The sequence below is a fragment of the Clytia hemisphaerica genome, unplaced genomic scaffold (genome assembly GCF_902728285.1).
Source record: "Clytia hemisphaerica strain Z4C2 unplaced genomic scaffold, Clytia hemisphaerica genome assembly, whole genome shotgun sequence".
NCBI lineage: Eukaryota > Metazoa > Cnidaria > Hydrozoa > Leptothecata > Clytiidae > Clytia > Clytia hemisphaerica.
The window spans coordinates 650,218-672,155 of NW_027103486.1; the positions used below are offsets into that span (position 1 = coordinate 650,218).

Consider the following 21,938-nt stretch of genomic DNA (forward strand, 5'->3'; position numbering starts at 1 on the left):
ACCTATAACTTTTGATGGATTTCTTCAATCTTTATAAATTTGTTATCGTTGGAGAGATATTTGTGAGTGAAATAATTTGAAATAAAAAAGTCTTTTAAAAATTCTAAAAACTGACGAAAATAACGAAGAAAAAAATTAATATCTTGTAGAAAATTGGCTATAACTTTCATTTTCACTGGAGAGATTCTTTGATCTTAGGAGATCATCACTGTGAAGAAGTTTCACCAACATATTTATTCAATATAAAGTTATGATACAAATTAATAAGTTATTGGCAGCGTTTTTAGACGTCAGTCAGCCAAAAAAAATCATAAAAAAAGAAATACGTTTATACCTAAACTACTTATAACGTTGTTTGATATCTTACAACTGAATGATTATATTTGAGAAATTTTATAAAAAATTCGTCTATGGGCCGCTTCGCTCCCCTCAAGATACTTTGCAGGGTTAGGGCACCTTAAATAAATGGCTTAATTCTCACGTGGGCTTTTTTCACGAATTGAGGGTCTAAAGTTTTCGAGCGGATTGAAGTTTATGCATTAGCCTAATCTGTACCTAATTTCATCATTCTCCTAGAGGTTATGGCCGAAATTCGGATTTCATATTTCCCAAGGGCAATTTGATACAATTAAGGTAGGAAGTGTGGTTATATCAATACATCCTATCTGTTTGTACTTCACCTGTGACTTTAGATGCCACAAAAAATTTGTTCCTGTAGGCAGCACAAGAAAAACTGGATATTTCCTCAGAAGGAGTATAAAAATATACTCAGGGTGAAGAGTAATGTGCGTAACTTTTTGTGGGATAAAAAATGGATTAAAAAGAAGCACCGTGGACATTTCTGTCCAAATTGTATTGAAATGGGGCAAGGTGTTCGTGCTAAAGAACTCAAGTCTGGCGAGAATGTACTTATAAACTTAGACAAGTTGAAAAGTGACATCAAAAAAGACATAAAAACACTGTGGAAGCATGTATCGTTGTTTGATCTGCTGACCTATAATGCAAAAGTTTGGCTGAAATGTCGTCCAAAGTCTGTACTCTTATTTTGTGCCAAACGTTTTGGTGCTAAGGGTAGGATAATGTCGAATTTGAAGGCCACGCGATTAGCCCTTACAATTGAGTGCATGTACGGACTTCATGGGCGAAAGTTGGTCCTTCCACTTTCCTTGCTGCTCAATTTGGTATAACCACGCTTAACGAGATGTAAGACAACGACAAACATCTTTGGTAGACTCTCCCCTGGAGGCTGCTCTCAGCATATAGTCAACTGGGTAAAGGAAGAGACTGCATCTCCACTTTTGTCACTGCCACGTGTCGACTTAAAGGCCATGGTGGACAACACACAGAAAATTGGCAAAACTTGGTAACTGAAGTTGGCTTTGAACGCTCCGTCGAGTGTAATTACATGTCATGTTAGTATAAAGCCCTCTTCAAAGTCGACGACAGTACAGTTCAGTGAGAAAGACCCTCCCAAAAGTGTGTCCCTATGCCATCTTCCTTAAAGGATGTTAAGATGTCGACAAAAGAAGAAGGCATGTTTCGGAAATTGCGAGTTCAATTTCTAGAGAAACGGGATGATGATTCAAAAACCAAGGACGAAGATGTGGAAAGGTACACTGACGTTCTCGCGAAGGCAAAGATGGTGAAATATTGCGTAGAAGGTGCTTGTGAAAATGACAAAAATTACCAGGTATAATGTAAAAGCGACTCTTAAAGCACGAGTAAATCCTAAATAAATGCACCTTAAAATAGGCTATGATATATGAGATTTAGAATAAGAGGAAAGGATAATGCATAGCAACTGCCAAAGAACGCTACTCATACTACTACACTCTAGTAAAAGGGCAAAGAGTACTAGCCAAATATAACAAAATTTCCCAATTTGTTTTAGCAAAACTTTGAAGGAATATCAGCGGGACTGATTTAATTATCGGTTGATTTATGCTATTATTACTTTTCAGATATGCGAGAAGAAGCAGAAGCGAGCTCGAAGAATGCAATGTGACACTTGATTCGACAGGAGAACAAGTTATTTTAGGATATTACTTTCCGGGAACTTGCGTATCTGGAGTGGAAAAGCTTGATCTTCACATTGGCGATCCTACTTTTGCAACTCCCAACTCGTATGGAACGGTATCGGAACTACTTCCTGAGGTTGGCCGCCGGGCTGGTTGGTACTTTTCTTCTTATCCAACTGATGTGAATTATTGGCAGTAGACCCTCAAAATCATAGCCTATCTATATCCTAACATGCGATTTTCGATCACTTTGTACAGATGAAAGACGTGCTGTGACATTTGTCCGCACTATTTTAACATTTGCATTAACTGCCCTGACATATCTTTGAACTTTAGTAGCTTTTGTCTGGTAACTTGTTGACTAGCTCTTTCCCAATCTTTAGGTATTAAACGCTATCCCGCTGGAACGCGAGAGTGGTTGTTATTGGAAGTTGACAGAACTATATACAGCATGGTTATAGAAATGTTTTTTCTCCAGTTTTGTCTGTGAAGTTTGTATGCGCTTTTTTCATGGCTCACATATGTTTGATGTAAGTTTGAAAGTGTCACGAAGGTATATTGGGTTTTGTTCTGTTCACTCTGGAATACCTCAAGCAATGTCATCTATATCGTCCTTACTTCTTACTGTCTACATTTAACACGCGTGCTCTGCCTTTTCGAATTTTCAAAACTTTCATTTGTTGTTTAGTTCTACTGTGTAAAAAGTACTGTCCACATTTAATCTGTAATAGGAACACGATTGCCATTCTGTTAAAAAGAAGATGACGAAAAAAGAAAAAAGAAATGTATTCGCACGCGCGAATTCAACTGGTTGTTTCCAATAGCGGGGCTATTGCATATTGAAATGAACATATGTAAAACGTTTATGAAGTTGAATTGGCAGGTAATATGCTCTTTGGTTTAAGGCATGCAATGTTAGTCCATGTAAATAACGTAGTCTTCCATGTCACTGTATGTCCACCATGGTTATATTTAATGCTTTTTCAATTTAGGTATTTTGTAAAAGAATCTGTATAGAGCTTGGGTTCAAAACAGACAAGGCACAGGCCATGATGCATGCATGCAAAGACCACCATAAAGCTTGGCAATTCTTGGAGGCAGTCCTTTTTGCTTTTGTAGACGAATCGTTGGCTTTGTATGAAAAGACAGCTCGTCAGCATTCCATTCCTGACCATATGTCCTGGATTATCGATCAACCAGATAATCATCGTTTTCTTAGTTGAATGATGCTGGACTACCTGTTTTCAATCATGGTGCTCCGCGTTAGCGTTCGGAGAAACTGTTTTGATGGTAAATTCTTTTTGTATATTTCAGATCGTTTACCAATTCCTTTACTTTCTACCCAAAACCCACAATTTTGATCTCAATTGCTTATGAAAGGAGTATACTACAACATTTTGCATATTGTTTCAATATCTTTATGAAGGTTACCTTTAGAAATGATACCACGTAATAAGTAAAATGATCTTGCTCTGTTGCATAACGTATTAGATTAAAATCAATATACTTGATTACAACAATTTCGATCGCCTTAAAGAAGTTTCGTGACCTATTCTTTGTCCGCCACCACCCCTACTACCGAAAGATAATCACATACCAATTCAACATTTTGGAGACAATGCCTGAAGGAATAAAAGAGCTGTATGTGGAGCATATGGCAGGCAGTATTTCTGGACTGAAGGACTCTGCTCAGGGTGGTAAGGAAAGTCCATTTATCTTAAGTTTGTATTCTTCTTTGCTACCATGTGGTATCATTTTTTTCAAGGGACGGAATAAGTCACCGAAATGGCTCAAATATTGTGGCAAAATATTGTGCACACTTAAAGCCAATGAAATTGAATTCAATTTTCATATGTGAAGCGTGTTATTCATCATATTTACGACGTAATGTAATGTTTGTTATGGATACATCCCGGTTTTGCAAGTAATGGTGAAAATCGGGGTGTTTTCGTGGAAAACATTACATTACGTTTTCAATATCACGAATAAAGACAAAGCGAATCAGCTAATACATTTTTATGTTAAATAAAACTACTTTCGGACACGCTTCACCTCTAAATTGGCATGCACTGCCCAGTCCAAAACACACAAAACTAACATACTTTAAAATTATTTGATATGGTTAAGGAGATGACATCATGGAGGAAATTAACAAACGCGTGAAGTCGTGGCTTGATGACGATGGTGTTCCGACTGAAGAACATTGGACCGAGAGTACACGATTGCTTCAAAATATTGACAAGGTAATCCAAGCATGTTTTAAAGTATGTAATGTTATGCTCCAGTCGAAAATAGTATACAGATTACAAGAACCTAGTTGGACATTGGTCCGTGGCTCATGTGTCCAAGGACGATAGTTACACGGCCCCAGTATACTAACAGCGTCAAAAAAGTGTGATGAAAATGATGCCTACTTTTGCTTCGCAAATTAATTCGGAAATATTAATTGTGATATTATAGAGCCGACCAAAGCAAATTTGTTTAGAAAAACAATCTCCATAAATTCAGCATATATACATAAAATACAAGTACAACTAAAACCAACAACAAATACTAGACCAGCGGCATTTGTTAACTTTCGATGTCTAGATCTCGAGAAATTTTGGTTTAAATATTTAAAATTATCGATATTTTTTGCTGAGTCAGCAGTTTTTCAGCATATTTATCCACCTTAAAAATGAATTATCTCGAGATCTATACATCAAAAGTTGACAAACCATACCTTTTTGGGTAGTGCTAATTCAGGACTATCTAGCTGTGGGAATGATATTTTCTGAAAATGCCGCTAGGAAAATGCTGACGTCATCGGAAAACGCGAAAAACGTCGATTTTTCGCCTTAAACTTAAAAAATAACCCCATTTTCTTTATCTACTTTTCACGCCGAATCCGTTGGTAGTCTCAGGTATTTGATTTTCAGACTTCAAAAAAACCGTTAGTAAAGGGGGGACCCTTGATAAGTTCTATCGATTAACTAAAGACCGATTCACTCGAAAACTGCAGGAGATTCGAAGGGCAAATTTTTGTCAATTCTACACCCTATTAGGAGCATAATAACAAAAATTTGCCCTGATCTAAGGGGTGCCCTACGAAAACCATTTAAGGCCTTTTTGAATCTCGGATGCTGGTCTATACAACATAAACAGGTAAAGCTAAAACCAGCGCCAAATACAGCATAGACATTAAGAACCAAAACCTAAGACCAGCTAGGACCAGCCTCCCCAGGATCTTTCTGTTTAGGAGAAAAGTATTTAAACCTATCAAATTCTTTTTTATCCGTTATGTGTGTATTTCCAGTGCAGCGTAGATGTTTCCACGTGTTGCACGGTGCTTCCTCAGTGCACCCGACCGACCTATTTTGGATTTTCCCCTAAAAAACCGCCATTCTCTTGTCCTCTGTCGACAGAAATACCACCTTGCATGTTGCACAGTTATTCTGTACAACCTGGTTAGCCTTCAGTGTCTTTTTTGCACATTTCTTCGTTTTCTTTGAAGAAGGAAGTCCGACAATGGGTATCTCTGTTCGGATTTTACGGCTCAATTTCGGGGGAGATATAGTGGGATCCATTTCGGACTCGACCTAAAGACAGGTAATGGTGAAACATGGCATTGTCTGTCATTGTTTTTTCTTGGAACAACTATAGTTAAGGAACTTTTGCATTGGGGATGAACCGGGGCCGTAAAAGTATTCAAGTGCACAAGAAATCAGCAAATGAGCCAAATATGTTACCTCAAGTTGTCCGCAATTTACCGCGCTGGGTTGATCAATCTCTCCGGTCTGAGTTTCGACGTCATTTAGCTGCAGAGAGAACGTAAAGAATACATAAAAAACTTTGTTTGACATTATGTAAAAATGACATCACTATAACGTACATAGAGCGGATTGATTTCCATGAGATTTGTTTTTGCGAAGATGTAGAAAACGTCAAAGTAAAACACATACCTCCATCTATTTCTCATCATACAGAATGTTTCCGTCTTTGTCCCAAACCTGCCAAAGGTACGTAATCTTAAAGTTATCCGCCAATGCCTGATTCTAAAAGAAAAATTTTGTTTCATATTTCAGCTCAAGCAACGTCTTCTTGCTTTTGTGACATAAGGAATGATGATGACAGTAAAGAACGTATACGTGGAGCAAACAGGAGTTCCACTTCAGAGGACTTAATTCTGCTTGTACGATGCTTAATGGTGAATTGAAGATTTTAGGTAGGTCAGGGGAAGGAGCCTCAAAAATGTGTGGTCGAAGTAAAAGGGTGTGAAATGAGATCTACAATATCAAGTAGGATGACGACATGCATAGTCCACGATCTCCACGATCTCCGACATTCCTAAATCGTTAAAGTTATTGTAAAGTAAAGCTAGCCTCAAAGTGTGGAAAATGGAAAACGTTCCGCGCCTAAAGGTCATTCTTGTTTAAAATAACCCACCTAACACATACAAGTAAAACAATTATCTTTTTAGAACGGACTGGGCCTTTGAGTTCAATAGACCAAGAAGAGCCCCTATGCGATGAGCTCATGAGCTTGCATAATTAGGCCGAGCAAAACCTCACTAACTACATTGCCGCCTGCAAAAAGGAGATGAACACATGTTCAGGTAGACATTTTTGCTTCCTTAAATGAATTTGTTACACCTCTATGGGTCCTTGGCCTATGTTATAGAGGAAACAGTCAGGTTGCACAACGCAAGTCACAAAATATACAGTTATCACGACAAGTGCAATAAACGCAAAAACATACACATGGAATTTTTTTTATTCTAGGTACATCAGTGTAACCAAAAAAGATAAAGATAAGAGGCTGAACATATCATCGTTGACAGTAACGTAAGTAACTTCATCTGTAGTTACATCCCTGTGTCACTTAAAATTTAATTGAAAAACTTTCACTCCAAAACCATCCCTAGAACCCATACAGGAATTATTGGGCTCTGGAAAATAGAATTTTAATACTCATTAGGAATTCGATACAAATTTTTATCCCCACCGAGATGAAAAATTCCATAGGGGCTGTGATGCAGGGGTGTGTAAATGGTGCTTTAGTAGAAAAATTGTACAAGTACCTTGAGAAATTCTTATAATATATGTTAATTTCTTGTTCCGAGAAAAAACGAAGATCAGTTTCTTTCATGTGAGGCCCCACTGAAAGCGTTGGTACTTCTCGTACTTGAGAACAAGGACTAACAATTAAGCAATTTATTTTTTAGGCAGATTATGATCAAAATCGAAAAGATTTTAGGAGTCATTGATGACGAAGAGTGGAGAGAGAAGTATGTGACGAAAACAAAAAGCCAACGAACCTTAAAAGATGTTTTTATTGAGTTTTTAATCGACCTTTACCGTAATTTCCCTCATGTTGAGGAAGTACAGAATGTAGAAGCAGGTGACGCAAACGAGGACGAAGAATAAACCAAACGTGATAACATTGTACTTTTTGTTGTTTTGCTATTTTTTGTACGTAAAAAATCTATATATTTGGGCAAGCTAGTTTTCCATTCTAACAAAATAGGAACGTAAAAGCGGAAAAAACACAGTCAACCCCTGGTTGGTCAGTTGGTGCCCTACATACCTTTTTCAAAAATTCAATACTTGAAACCTACACATCTAGCACAAGAAAAAAAGCTAAAAAATGATAAAAAGTTTCTGAAATATAATTTTCAAAATTGTCTTACTTTTTGCTTGAAATCCCACGTTGTGTGACAACGCCAAATTGAGTGATTTGCCGTCGGGCACGAGAAGAGACAACGAGAAATTGGGGTTTACTCAGAGTTTTGACAAGTTTTGACAGCTCAAAGGTGTGAATTTGATGTTTTCACATTCTCGTGCTCGTTGTGATTGCGGAAAGTGCCTAATGACGTAGTTGTCTACGTTGACGAGACAGTCGAGAGACAGACATGCCGATAGGTCGAATCATTGAAACTTTCCCAGGAAATGATGCCATAGTCCGAAAAGTTATGTTGAAAACGAAAGATGGCGTGTACACACGTCCAGCTACCAAATGCTACCTTCTGGAAGGTGCAGATTAAACTCCAATTCAAATTCTGTCGGGGAGTGTTTTGGAAATTTAATCAATGTTGCGTTTGAATAATTAGTATTTTAATGTTCTGTGTTGTGTGTATTGTCATGTGTTTTGTCTCGTGCGTCTTTTGTCATTTTTAATTAGACTTTTTACTGTATAGGTTTTTTGATCCCCCTTTTTTTGCATGCACTTTTTCAGAGAGCTTGTTGAAAGAAGACGTTCATAAACAGAGAATATCGTTCTAAACTTGAATTCACATTTTTATCGAAAATATTTTGAGTCAAATAGCTTTTTCTATCACTTTTTGGATTGCATATTGTGCACTTGTTTTTGGCATTCTATCGAGATTTATGTAACGAAATTGGTAAGTATAGTTTTTGCACTTGTTCATCATGTTTGTATATACAATGGTGAGACAAGAGTAGTATTGACTTTCACCCCCTTCCCCCCCCCCAGTGGCAATGTTCCCAGGACAGTGGAAAGTTGTTGGACGGTCCTCTGAACTCAACATTGCCACAAGGGGGGAGAGGGGGGACCTTTTCACTGTTTTCCCAGCCCCGCCCACTCATCCTCAACTAAAAAGTTCAAAATTTGAGCTAAAGATAAACATTGAGAAGTCAATATTTCCAAGTTCTTATAAATTTATTTTTTTCTAAACTTGCCAATAGCAAAGCCATGATGCGCCGTTGATTTGATTGTCCGGATAAATTTCGGGAGAAAAATAGCCTAAATTAGAGGCCACAGCTTTTAGCTAAGCATTATTTTTTCTGTTGGGATAATACCTGGACAGTTGGGTGTTTAAGATAGAAACTGCAATTATTGCTCTTTTCGGAAATTATTGCCGAAAACGGCAATTTTTTTTAACTATGAAATGCTGAATCAGCAGAAAAATAAAAAAGTAAATAAATGAAAATTGCCGTTTTTGCCAATTATTGCCGTTTTTGCAAATAAAAGTTGATTTTATTATTGAACACGTGGTATTTGACACCCTCACGATAAGTAGGCCCACTGTGCCTCGTTTAGTTTTGTTTTCAACTGGTTTTTGTTGGAAATGCAGATAGCAAAATCGAGTCATATGTAAACAAATTTACAACGGGGGTTTGTTATCTCTTTCTGGCTGTGTTTCGGCATCGATACAGGATCTTTTAACTTATTATTTTAGAACTTTTCATGTACGTTATTGAGCAACGAAAAATTAAAAAAATCACTTTTAAAAATCCGAAAAACCTTTTTCTTGATGCAATTTTACTATTTTCAAACACCTCTGACATCTTTGCCCTTAAAAGGACAACACATTTTGCTCATTCAGCATTTCATCGTTAAAAAAATTGCCGTTTTCGGCAATAATTTCCGAAAAGAGCAATAATTGCAGTTTTTAACACCCGACTGCTGGAGGAGAGTAGGATAAACCAAATGAAATGATACAATAGTGTGTATGTAATAAATAGTGGTAGATTTGGAATAAGCCTGTTTTGGGTTTGAAAAATCTTCAAAAGGCAGTATAGACCTAACTCTTCACACAAAAATTACGGGAAACGCATGTTTGGACTTTGTACCCTATGCAGCACTCAAACACTTAAGCCAAAGTCCTGCAAAGGCAGGACAAAAATCAGTTTTTTGAAGTTTGCAAAAAAACGCCACATAGAAGATCTTTCAAATTCAGTATGTGAATAGAGCAGTAAAAAATACAACTTTTCTATTTTTCCTTTTTTTAACAAAAGTTCTAGGAATGAAAATAAAGGGATAATGATAATTGAATGCTATCCATTGATGACCCGCGGCACTATCGTGAAGCTAGAATCGCTTCGCGTACTCTTCGTTTGAGAAAATGATTGACAGATTGAAGTTCTTCATCGGCGCAGGAGTTCGCGGAGCGTTCTCGGCTCAATCACTGACCTTTATATAACCCTGGACAAAGCTTCTCAATCCCAGCCAAGCAAAATCTTTGATCGGAGTTTTTTGAAAATTGGTACCCTAATGTCGGCACTACTCGATAGCGGTGTAAATGCATCGAGAGAGCTAGGTCTACTTTCCCTCAAATTCTTTTAATGATGTAGCGGCGTTAGACGTTAATTTTTAGCATTGCAATGGCTTCTCCTTGGGTACCAATTCTAAAAAAACTCCAATCAAAGATGGCAGATATTGCTTGGTCCAGGGTTATATAAAGGTCAGTGGCTCAATCCTCGGACCGCGCTAAAAATGGTAGACTGAGCTGTGATAGATCATTTCGATGGAAGTTGTTGGAATGTTTAGAAGGCTCTTGACAGAAAATTGTTTGTTTTATTGTCAATGATGACAGTGCGGTTATTAATTTTGTTAGATCTAACAAATTGATGTTTGTAAGTGCACTTTCTAGTTTTGATTCCTATTGAAGAATCATATTCTGGTTTTCATGTTATTAGATGCTGTTTTGGAGCTTTAGGTCTACACTGAAAGGAACAGTCACCCCGTCCAGCCAAATGAAATTACGACAAAGTCCAAAAAATATAACTTTCAGCTTTAACACTGTGAAAATTTCTCTGATCTTGTTCAAATTTACACAGGAATTGTGTTCTAGTATCCTTTACTGAATTCTCATAGTGATATTTTTGTAAAAAATCTGTGTCTCGTTTGAAATAAATCAAAAGGAATGGTCGCCAGCCGTGATGAAATTACAACGAAGTCCAAACACGATCATTTTCAGCCATAACACTGTGAAAATTTCTCCAATCTTGTTCAAATTTACACAGGAATTGTGTTGTAGTATCCTTTACTGAATTCTCATAGTGATATGTTTGTAAAAAATCCGTGTCGCGTTTGAAAAATCAAAAGGAACGGTCGCCAGCCGCGATGAAATTACGACAAAGTCCAAAAACGATCATTTTCAGCCATAACACTGTGAAAATTTCTCCAATCTTGTTCAAATTTACACAGGAATTATGTTTTAGTATCCTTTATTGAATTCTCATAGTGATATGTTTGTAAAAAATCTGTGTCGGGTTTGAAAAATCAAAAGGAACGGTCGCCAGCCAGTCAACAGATGAATACAAAACAGGATCATTTTCAGCCATTACACATATGACATAACACCACAAAAACTACTCAGGTCGTTTTCAAATTTGCACTGTAATGTCGTAATTTTAATATTGTCTTTTGAATTTCAATGGCTGTGTGTTTGAAAGTTTCATTGTCAAGTTTATGCATCAAGCTTCTCATAAATCATGTCCAAAACATCATGAATAATGATGAAAACGATCAATTTTTCACTGAGATTTGCCAGTATTTGCTACACAGTCAGCTAGTCCACTTTCGGCAGCCATCTTTTTCTAAATACTTTCGGCCAATCAAATCATAGTATTATCGGAATCAGTGATCCGTTTTTGTTAAATCGGAATAGATCATCGGATTAGATAAACAAACAAAAAATGTCTTGACCGTCGGAGGAGAGAATTAAAGGCTCCTAGGCCGGTGCAAAAAGTTGGCAGAGGCCTGGTACGAGCCCTGTACATGTGCGCGTGAAAAGTAAACACACCGACTTTTAAAGTAGGCCTAGAACCCGGTTCGACACCTAAAGTCCGTGCATCCGTCTGCACGGGAAAGAACGAAAAAGAAAATGACTGAGAAAACTAACATACGATACATAATATAAAAAAATGTTTCAATTTTTCAAAAATGCAGTTGCACAAAAAAACCATTTAAAGATTCTCCGAATTTCATAATAAAAGTCTCTGGAAATCTATCAAAACACTTTACAATTTGTTTTCGCAAGAAAGGTCTTTCAGCTCCCTGATTGAGCATGCGCTTGAAAAGTTCTGAAATTCTGGACAGAAGAAGAAGAGTGCATCTAGCAATGCGTAGGACCTCCTCAGAATATATAGAACTGTAAAAGATGATTGATGGTAAATTACTATCTTTATGTGGCATTCTCACGATAAAAAGGGAAAGGCGTCTCTCTTGTCAAACAATTTGTAGCGAAAAATGTTATTTTCAATGCTTATATCTAGATCCAAAACCGTTGCATGTGTTTAGATTAGATTTTAGATTAGATGATTTTCTTTTTTAAAAACTCGGTAGAGCTATGTACATTAAAAAACCACCAGAAATGGTGTAAGTAAAATACTAAAAATAGCACAAGTTAAAATAGCTAAATACGAGAGGAAAAGGCCATAAGGATAGCTACCTAAAGCTAGAAAATATATGGAAAAACCTATACAAACATCAATTTCAAAATATTCAACAGTGAAAATGGTTGCTGTTGTAACCTAGAAAATGTCAAAAATGAGATAAAAGTTTGATTACATTTTTGAGGAAATAAGTCATAAAATATGATAAAGCTAAAATATACTAAAAAAGAAAAGAAAAAAAACCTAAAAAAAATAATTAATTAGTTAGTTATGGAAGGGTGTTTCCACTTAGCTAAATCGGACTAAGAAATTTTTTCATTGTAAAAGTTTATTGAAACAAGGATTAGGGAAAAATGGGGGTACTCTGCACGAGAGGTAGGAGAGAAAGAGTGGTCAAGGGTGAGAGATAAGAAACGCATGAAGGACAAAAGTGAGAATTAAAAGTGATCAGAGTGATTGATTTAGAGTTTTGTTTAGTTTAGAGCAGTTGCCACTTGTCATTATATTTGTTGGGTTTGTTTGAGTGCAATCCAGATACCAGTCTAAAATAGAGTTTATAATAAATCAAATAATTTTTTGGATTTGATGTGTTGTTTCAAAGAGTTAGGAGAGATGGATTCAGTGTTAAAAGGATTGATTTTGGGTGTGATGGAATTCCAACTTCTAGCCATGGAGTTTTTAAGATTATTAGAGCCATAAGTCACTGACTTGGAGAGGGTTAGGGCAAGTTTAGTAGATCTTGTACCATGTACATGATTTTGACCAAGTTTTAGAATAAAACCATTGAAATACTTAGGTGCTTTGTTTTGAATTACCTGAAGAGCAAAAATACAGTGTCTTAAAATAATTAGAGGTTCAACAGGGAGAATTTTTGATTGAATAAAGAGAGGTGCTGTGTGATCTCTTTGGGTTTTGAAATGCATGTATCTAAGGGCCTTGTTTTGTAATGAGGATATTCTGTTGATATAATCACGTTTGATGAAGCCAAGTGTATGCATGCAATAGTTAAGATGAGATTCAAAGAGTGCATAATATAAATTCAGAAGAGTTTTGTAGCTAAGAAAATATCTCATTTTACTCAAGATACCCACTGCTTTTGATAATTTTTTACATAATTCATTCATTTGGTCATCCCAAAGAAGGTGTTCATCAATGATAATCCCAAGATACTTAACTTTTCTTGATAATTTTAATTTCTGCCCGCTTAATCTGAAATTAAGACTTTTGTTTATTTGTTTTCCCTTTCTTCGAAAGATAATAATCTCAGTTTTCTTCGTGTTGAGGCTGATTTCATTTGCTCTGAGCCATTTAGAGACTTCAGCAAGGTCTTGATTGACCATACAGTTAAGTTTTTTTAATGATTTATTTCGGCAAAGAAGCCCTGTGTCGTCAGCAAAATGAAAAGTTTTTGATTTCGTGATTGCCTTGTTCAGATCATTAATATAAATAAGAAAAAGTAATGGGCCAAGGATGGATCCTTGGGGAACTCCATGTTTAATGATTTTGTAAGCAGAAAGGGTGCCTCTCACATTGGTACATTGTTCACGATTTGAAAGATAGGATTTGAAAAGCAAAAGTGAGCGATCTCTGACCCCATAATGATCAAGTTTTTTAATAAGTATGTCATGTCCTACTGTATCAAAAGCTTTTTGGAGATCAATAAAGATACCTACTGAGAATTCATTGTCATCTAGAGCTGATCTAATTTCCTCTGTGAGGGCTATGATGGCATGTGAAGTGTTATGGTTTTTGCGAAATCCAAATTGATTTTTAAAGAGAATGTCTTGAGATTCGAAAAAAGTGTAGACTTGCTCATGGAGAATTTTTTCAAAGATCTTACTGATATTAGAAAGTAGTGATATTGGTCTATAGTTTTCGACATTAAGCTTTGAATCTTTCTTGTGGACTGGGGTCACTGTGGCTTTTTTTAAGCATTCAGGGAAGATACCAAGATTGATGCACTCATTGATTCTTTCAGAAAGGACGAATCCAATATTTGGAGTGATAAGTTTGAGAATTTGGGTTTGAATGCTGTTTGGACCGACTGATTTACTGTCAGATAATTGATTAATTATTTTAACAATGTCATCAACTGATGGGGGAGCAAACTCAAAGGAAGTTGGATTTGGGTTTGTGAGATAATCATCAAAATTTTTGTCAGTTGGGATGATTTTAGACTTGGTTTTTTCAGCAATGTCAGCATAGAAGTTGTTAAAGATATCTGCTAATTTACTGTCACCTTCGTGTTGTTTATTATCGTGGATGAGAACTTTTGGTAAACCTTGTTTTGATTTGCTGCCAATTATATCTCTGATGCCCTGCCAAGTTTTTTGAATGTTAGATTTGAAACGTGAGAAATAGTTTTTATGGTGATTTGCTTCAAGGATTCGGATGTATTTTGTTAGTTGGTTTTTGTAAGTTTTGAATTGAGCAAATCGTATGTGTTTGAGCTCCTGATCTTTAGTGTTCATATATTTTCTGGCAAGATTTTTTCTGGTAATGATTGATTTAAGAACACCTTGAGTGATCCAGGGTTTATGAGATTTTTTGAAGTAAATTTTTTTGTTTTCAGTTGGTGTGTTTTTATCAATCAGAATATTCACAGTTTTTATAAAATTTTCAAATTTTTCATCAGCTGATTGATTATTATACAAGTGATCCCAGTTTACATTTTTCAAGTCATTGAGGAACGTTTGTAAGTTGAATTTTTTGTAGTTTTTAAAGGTAATTCGTTTTTGTTTAGATGTTGATGGTTGGCTCTCGCTTTTGATGTCATTCACAATAGCATATTGAGGGAGGTGATCTGAAATCGAGCAAATTAGGTTACCAGATGTGATGTTATCTTGAATATTATTTGTAAAGATATTATCAATTAATGTTTTAGAGTGAGATGTTATTCTTGTTGGCCTGGTGATGAGAGGTCTAATGCAAGAGGAGAGATTGTTATTGAGAAATGTATCAGAATCAGCATGGGTTGATGTTTTTAGTAAATCGATGTTGAAATCACCAAGAATGAAAACGTTTTTTTTTTCTTTTCGTATTTTGTCAAGGAACTCCTCATAGAGGATATTAAATTCAGTCAAATTCATATCAGGATGCTTATAGATGCACATGGCAACGATGTTAGGTTTGTTTTTGTTCAGGATTTCTACACATGTAGATTCAATAAGTCCTTTCTTGTTTATCAAAAGATCATTTCGTGGAATGTGGTTGAGATCTTCAGAGACATAAAGCCTTGTGGGTAATTCCATCTCAAGTCATCCAGGGCATGTAACCCTTACATCTCAGATTTCTTTGAAATTTTTACCAGGGAAAGTTCTAAATGACAAATGAAAATCCTGAAAATTTCAGCCTCATAGCTTTTTTAGTTCCCAAGATATCGCCATTTGAAATTTTGCCCCTTTTTGCCTTGTGGTCCCAAAATCCGCCATTTTGAATTTACGTTTTCTTTAATATTTCCTGAATGAAGAATGCTACAGGGCTGAAATTTTGGATTTAGGGTAATTTTGAGGTGAGGAATTCAAAAAAAGCACTTAAAACCATTAAAAATAAAGTCTTGACATGCTATAGATCTGTTTTAATTCTCCCCCCTTGGTAGACCATGTGACCAAAAAAGGGGCGTGGCCAAACTTTTTTTGAGAAAATTTTTTTTTCAATCGAATTTAGAGTACTTGAACTGCAATTTGACCAAAAAACTAAGAATGTTCTCTTTTAGATCAGTCATAATCAAAGATCAAATGCAGGGTATTTTTTAAAGGTTTAAAATGGGGAAAACTAGCAAATTGTCACCAAGAAATAGCATACTTGGCCTGTAAACTGTTCTTTGGGGTTCATTCAAAGATAGTTTTCTTCATTTGATTTGAAATGTTGTTTTCAAACTTATTTATTTCATTTGCTTTGACCTACACTTTGCTTCAACCTTTGACCCTCTTTACTCATAGTAAGTATATCATGAAGAATAATTTATTTGTTAAATATATTTTCTGGGGAGAAATCCCATTTTCATCACTTTCAGAATGCCTCATGGTGACCTCATTTGCAGAATGGATACATTAAATACATGTCTTTATTTTGAGAGTACCTCATGCTTTCACACTAAGTTCATAAGAAAAGCACAAGGTTAGCATGGTTACATCTTTTATATCCTCACCTTGAGAATATTAAGACAGTATTTAAGTAGCCTAGAAAAATGTGGATATCAGTTTTAATAATAATATGAATGGAAGATGAAGTGTTTGAAAAAATGAGTGAAGAAAATAACTGCAGTTTTGGAGAAATTCTCAATCAGGCTTGTAACCAATTAAATAACACCAGGACAACTACCCTACGTACATTGACTGACTTTTCTGACGAAAAAGCGATTTTAATTTGGAGATCCAACTTACATGATTCTAAAGATGATATTTCTACAATTTGCAACCGTCATTTTGAGCAATTTGGACGTGTTTTTGAAAGGAATCAAGTTAAATGCATTGGGTTGGATACGCCAAAGAGTCATAAGGCAAAAGGACAAAAGACAATTTCTTTAATTGAGGCAACTAAACTGAAAGAGAAAGGGTATCTTGTTGTTCCAGGACAAAAGCTTTGTCGGCAGTGTATTAAACAGTATCAGGAAATCATTTCACGAGCTAATGAAGAGCCTGAAAAAATGGATACAGAAACAGAAACTGAAGGGGAAAGTCAAAATGAAACTGAGGATGAACATGTTGAGTATGAAGAATCACCAAGAAAAAGGTTAAATTCGAGCTTTGAATCAGTGGGAGTATCTCCAGTAAATCTTCATTCTCTTCCGCCACATTCGAGAGTGAATAGAGCAAAAGAAAAACTTAAAACTGTAATGAGTAAATTTGAAGAGTCAATATCCACTGTTTACAACTTCCCAATGGAAGAATTAAAGGACAGTGAACCTTCAAATAATGATAAAAGGGAGACAATTGATAAGAAGGCAGACGAATTTGATAAACTGTGCACTGCTATCAAAGAAAAGTTACTTATCAGTTCATACCCTGAAAAGGTACAATTACTAACACTTGCGCCTGATAGCTGGTCCAGAGAGTATTGTTCGAAATACTTTGATGTTTCTGAATATCTAGTACGAAAAGCAAGGGATTTAAAAAGGGATTCTGGTATACTTGCCACACCATTACCTAAAAAAGGGAAAACAATACCTCAGGAGCATATTATTGACATCGAGAATTTTTATAAAAGTGACGAGAATAGTAGACAAATGCCAGGTAAAAAAGACTGCGTAAGCATACGAAAAAATGTACATGAACAAAAACGTCTTGTCTTATGTAACTTGCGTGAACTTTATGCAGCATTCAAGATGCAAAACCCTGACATCAAGGTAGGCTTTTCTAAATTTTGTGCATTGAGACCTAAGTCTTGCATAATTGCTGGAAAGTCTGGGACTCATTCAGTTTGTGTATGTTCCATACATCAAAATGCTGTTTTGCTTGTTGACGCAATTCAGTGGGATATAACTTACAAAGATTTAGTCAATAAAGTTGTTTGTGACTCTACCAATAGAATATGCATGATGCACCGTTGTGAAAATTGTCCTGGAGTTGAAGCTTTGAAAGTTTTTGTGAAAGAAAAACTCAAAGATTTTGATGAAGAGGACGAGTTTCATTATATGCAGTGGGATACAACTGATAGAGCAAGTTTACAGACAATTACAACCAATTGTAATGACTATGTTGATACTTTGTGTAAAGACATAGATGAGCTTACTAAACACTCATTCGTCACTAAATGTCAAGCCAAATTTCTTAAAGCAAAGAAAGAGTCTCTTTTGCCAAACGAAGCTATTTTTCTTGGTGATTTCGCAGAGAACTATCAATTTTTAATACAAGACGAAATTCAGAGCTACCACTGGAGCAAGGAATACTGTACTTTACATCCAGTTGTTGTCTATTATCAGAGTGAAGGAACACTCAAACACAAATCATTCTGTTTCGTTTCCAATGATAACACCCACGACACTAATTTTGTTTATAAAGTTCAAACATTGGTTGTAGAATATTTGAAAGAAAACCTTCCTCGAATTAGCAAGCTTTATTATTTCTCAGATGGATGTGCAGGCCAGTATAAGAATTATAAAAAATTTTATGAATCTCTGCCACCATCAAGAGGATTTTGGAATTGATGCAGAGTGGATCTTCTTTGCCACCAGTCATGGAAAGTCTCCATGTGACGGTATAGGAGGTTTCGTTAAGAGACATGTAGCAAAAAGGAGCTTGCAAAGACCACTGAAAAACCAAATACTAGATTATGAAGCAATGCTAGATTTGTGTGTAACCGAATTAAAGGACATACATTTTGTTGGAATAAGCCAAGAGGAAATGAAGGTAGTTAGAGAAGAATTGAAAAAACGTTTTGATGCTGGTGATACTGTTCCAGGAACAAGAAAAAGCCATCATTTTGTACCTCAATCCAAGTCGAAAATCACTCACAAGTTGACAAGTGAGGATAACAACTCCATTCTTTTTGATTTTAGATTAAAGGTATTTGAGCAGATTGATATTGCGTTCTTGAAAAACTTTAGCTATGTTGCATGTGTTTATGGAGACTTTTGGTGGGTAGGAATGATTACAGAAATTGACATGAATAAGCAAGATGTATTGATTGAATTTTTACACCCTCATGGACCTCGTAAGAACTTTTACTGGCCTACTAAACAAGATAAGTGTCTAGTACCAATACAATGGATTCTAGCTTGTATTGAGACACCAGCAACAACAACTGGAAGAATGTATGAAATTTCAGAGAAAGATCATGCTAATATAATCTTTTCATATGATTGTTTTGTTAACAAGGTTTAGATTTTTCTTTGAGTCCTAGTATTTTCAATACTTCATTGTAAATTGTATCGTTATGTGTAAGAAAAATTTGCTAGTTTTCCCCATTTAAACCTTTAAGAAATACCCTGTTTTTGATCTTTGATTATGACTGATCTAAAAGAGAACATTCTTAATCTTTTGGTCAAATTGCAGTTCAAGTACTCTAAATTCAGATGAAAAAAAAAAATTTCCAAAAAAAGTTCGGCCACGCCCCTTTTTTGGTCACATGGGCTACCAAGGGGGGAGAATTAAAACAGATCTATAGCATGTCAAGACTTTATTTTTAATGGTTTTAAGTGCTTTTTTTGAATTCCTCACCTCAAAATTACCCTAAATCCAAAATTTCAGCCCTGTAGCATTCTTCATTCAGGAAATATTAAAGAAAACGTAAATTCAAAATGGCGGATTTTGGGACCGCAAGGCAAAAAGGGGCAAATTTTCAAATGGCGATATCTTGGGAACTAAAAAAGCTACGAGGCTGAAATTTTCAGGATTTTCATTTCTCATTGATAACTTTCACTGGTAAAAATTTCAAAGAAATCTGAGATATAAGGGTTACATTTTTCAAAAATATTGGATGATTTGAGATGGAATTACCCTTGTACCTCCTTTGGAACGTGAGGAAAAAGTATCTTCAGGATTATGGTAACCCTCAAGATTGGTGTTTTTGTTATTATTAGTGTTGTTAAGGCCAGTTTCAGATATGCCAATTACATCAAATTTGATATTACAGTTTTTGAGTAAGATATCAAGCTCAGAATGATGAAGTTTCAGAGAATTTATATTAAGATGCAGGACACTGAAATTGGTACTTTTATTTGAGTGATATTTTTTGTTGAGATCAGAGATGGAGCTATAGGGACACTCAAAAGGATCGGTATCAATGTCATCTTCAACAAATTCCTCACTGAGGCGTTCTTTAATGTCTCTGAAGAACTCCACATTAGGGTTACTGTTTGGATTAAAGTTTTCAATAAAAAGTGATCTCATACCTTGGTTCAGCAGCTCGATAGAGTCTCTGGACGTTGTTGAGAAGGGTATACTTGACAAAGTGCATTTCTGGCAGCACCAGCTGACATCATTATTGTTTTGAAGGTAAAGATACTCACCATTGGTGGTGTTGTTGCATTTGATGTGGACCCAGTGGTCACAAATGTCACATTGGATTCCTTTGTGGTTTTTGGCAACTGCTCTTTGACAAAAGTTGCAGGGATATTTCACAGGCATAAGATTATGAGATTAGAGATGCAGGAAGAAAGAGTGCAGAGTAGGATTTTTCACACAAGATATAAAGGGTTGTAGAACTCAGGGGAGTTTAGCTAAACAGACAAAAGAGAAAAAAATATATACATGGGGGGACTAAGGAGCAGTTGGCATTATCAAGGTAGGCAACTCATATATATACAAAAATTAAAACTAGAAGACTAGAAGACTGAATGTTCCTGGTATTTCCCAGTTTCATTATTTTTAACCATCAATGTCGCTGGGTATTTGATGAACATTGGGGCTTTCAGCCCAGAGTTTATTAGTGATTTTCGTTCTTCCCAGGCAAGTTTACGCCGTTTATTAGTATAGTCACTGAACATATTGTCAACGAATACGCTTGGTTTTTTGCCTTGAGACAAAAGTTTCTTGTTATAAGAGATTACGACAGTTTTGAAATATTCAGCGTCCTTCCAATTTGTAAATTTCACGTGGATGGGTCGGGGGTCAGTAGCTTCGATATTTGCATCATTTGGGGCTTGTTGGTGGGGGTTCGGTTTGGAGCGGTGGGCACGGTCAATGGCATGAAGGACGTCAGCGTATTGTGCACCTTGACGATTATTTACGTCCATTTTGGAGATAAGGTTTGCCAAAACCTTTGGTGTTTTTTGGTAGTTTTCTGTTTCTTTCTCAATTACACCACGAAATGTGAGGGTGTTTCTCATTCCACGGTCGGTTTGAGCAGCAAGGGCCTTCTCCAGTAGTGTAATTCTATCAAGCAACAGATTTTTGGTGTCATCAAGGGCTGTCGTAAGTCCATCAATTTTCGTAGAGTTCAATGTTATTGCTTTTTCAGCAGTCTTAATTTTGGTGACATTTTCTGTTATGACTTCTTCAGAATTCACCAAACGATTATCAAAATCCTCTAGTGACTGTTTAATTTTTGATAATTCATTCCCAACGTATATTTTGAAGGTAGCAATGTTTTCATTTATGAGTTGACATTGAGAGGTTATTACTGCTGTGAGATCTTCTTTAAGTTTATCCATAGTGAGTCAAATAGTTGAAGAGATGATAATACCAGTGAAATTTGTTGATTAGAAGTATTAATGAGGAAGGATTGAACGGATATCCATAGATTAAAAGATGTTTGAGTTGCAAATATTATAGTTTTTATTTTGATGAAGTTTCACTGCTCGCTTCGATACGTCCGCACAGTTAGGCTACCATTTTGCGAAAAAAGTTCCATGAAGTCCAACTTTCAACTGTAGCTCTTCCGGATAGATATCATTATAACATGAGAAAAATTCATCTCTATCATTAATAGGGCAAAGGTCATCAATAAATCTACCAACTGAATAAAATTGTATGCTCTAGGAGAACAAGTAGACATCAAATTTTGTACATATTTAGATTCGTAATAATAAAGAAAAAGGTTAGCCCAAAATGGAGCTGGATCTATTCCCATCGGGATATCGATGTTTTGTCTGAGTATATGATTACCAACTTTGAAATAGCAATTCTTGATTAAAAATTCAACACACTCTGATAGGGATGGGGGGGGGGTTTCAGGGGGTACCCAATTCCGCAATTCCGTCAAATTTTTCTCCAAATTCCGTCAAACCGTCTTAAATTGAACCAAAATTCCGTCACCGAAAATTCCTTTGAAATTCAATACTTTTGTCGAAAATTCCGCAAATTTTGAATATCTTTTACTAATTCCGAAATTCTGCAAATCTTTTTACTAAATTCCGTTT

General features: G+C 35.9%; 1 protein-coding gene and 1 pseudogene across 2 annotated transcripts in view; one reads left to right on the top strand and one right to left on the bottom strand.

Moving 5' to 3' along the window:
* The window catches only part of LOC136798636 (protein dispatched homolog 1-like), a 249,251-nt gene that overhangs the window by 121,764 nt on the left and 105,549 nt on the right, over nt 1-21,938 (bottom strand). The window lies entirely within an intron of this gene.
* On the top strand, nt 16,046-18,960 carry LOC136798657 (uncharacterized; annotated as a pseudogene).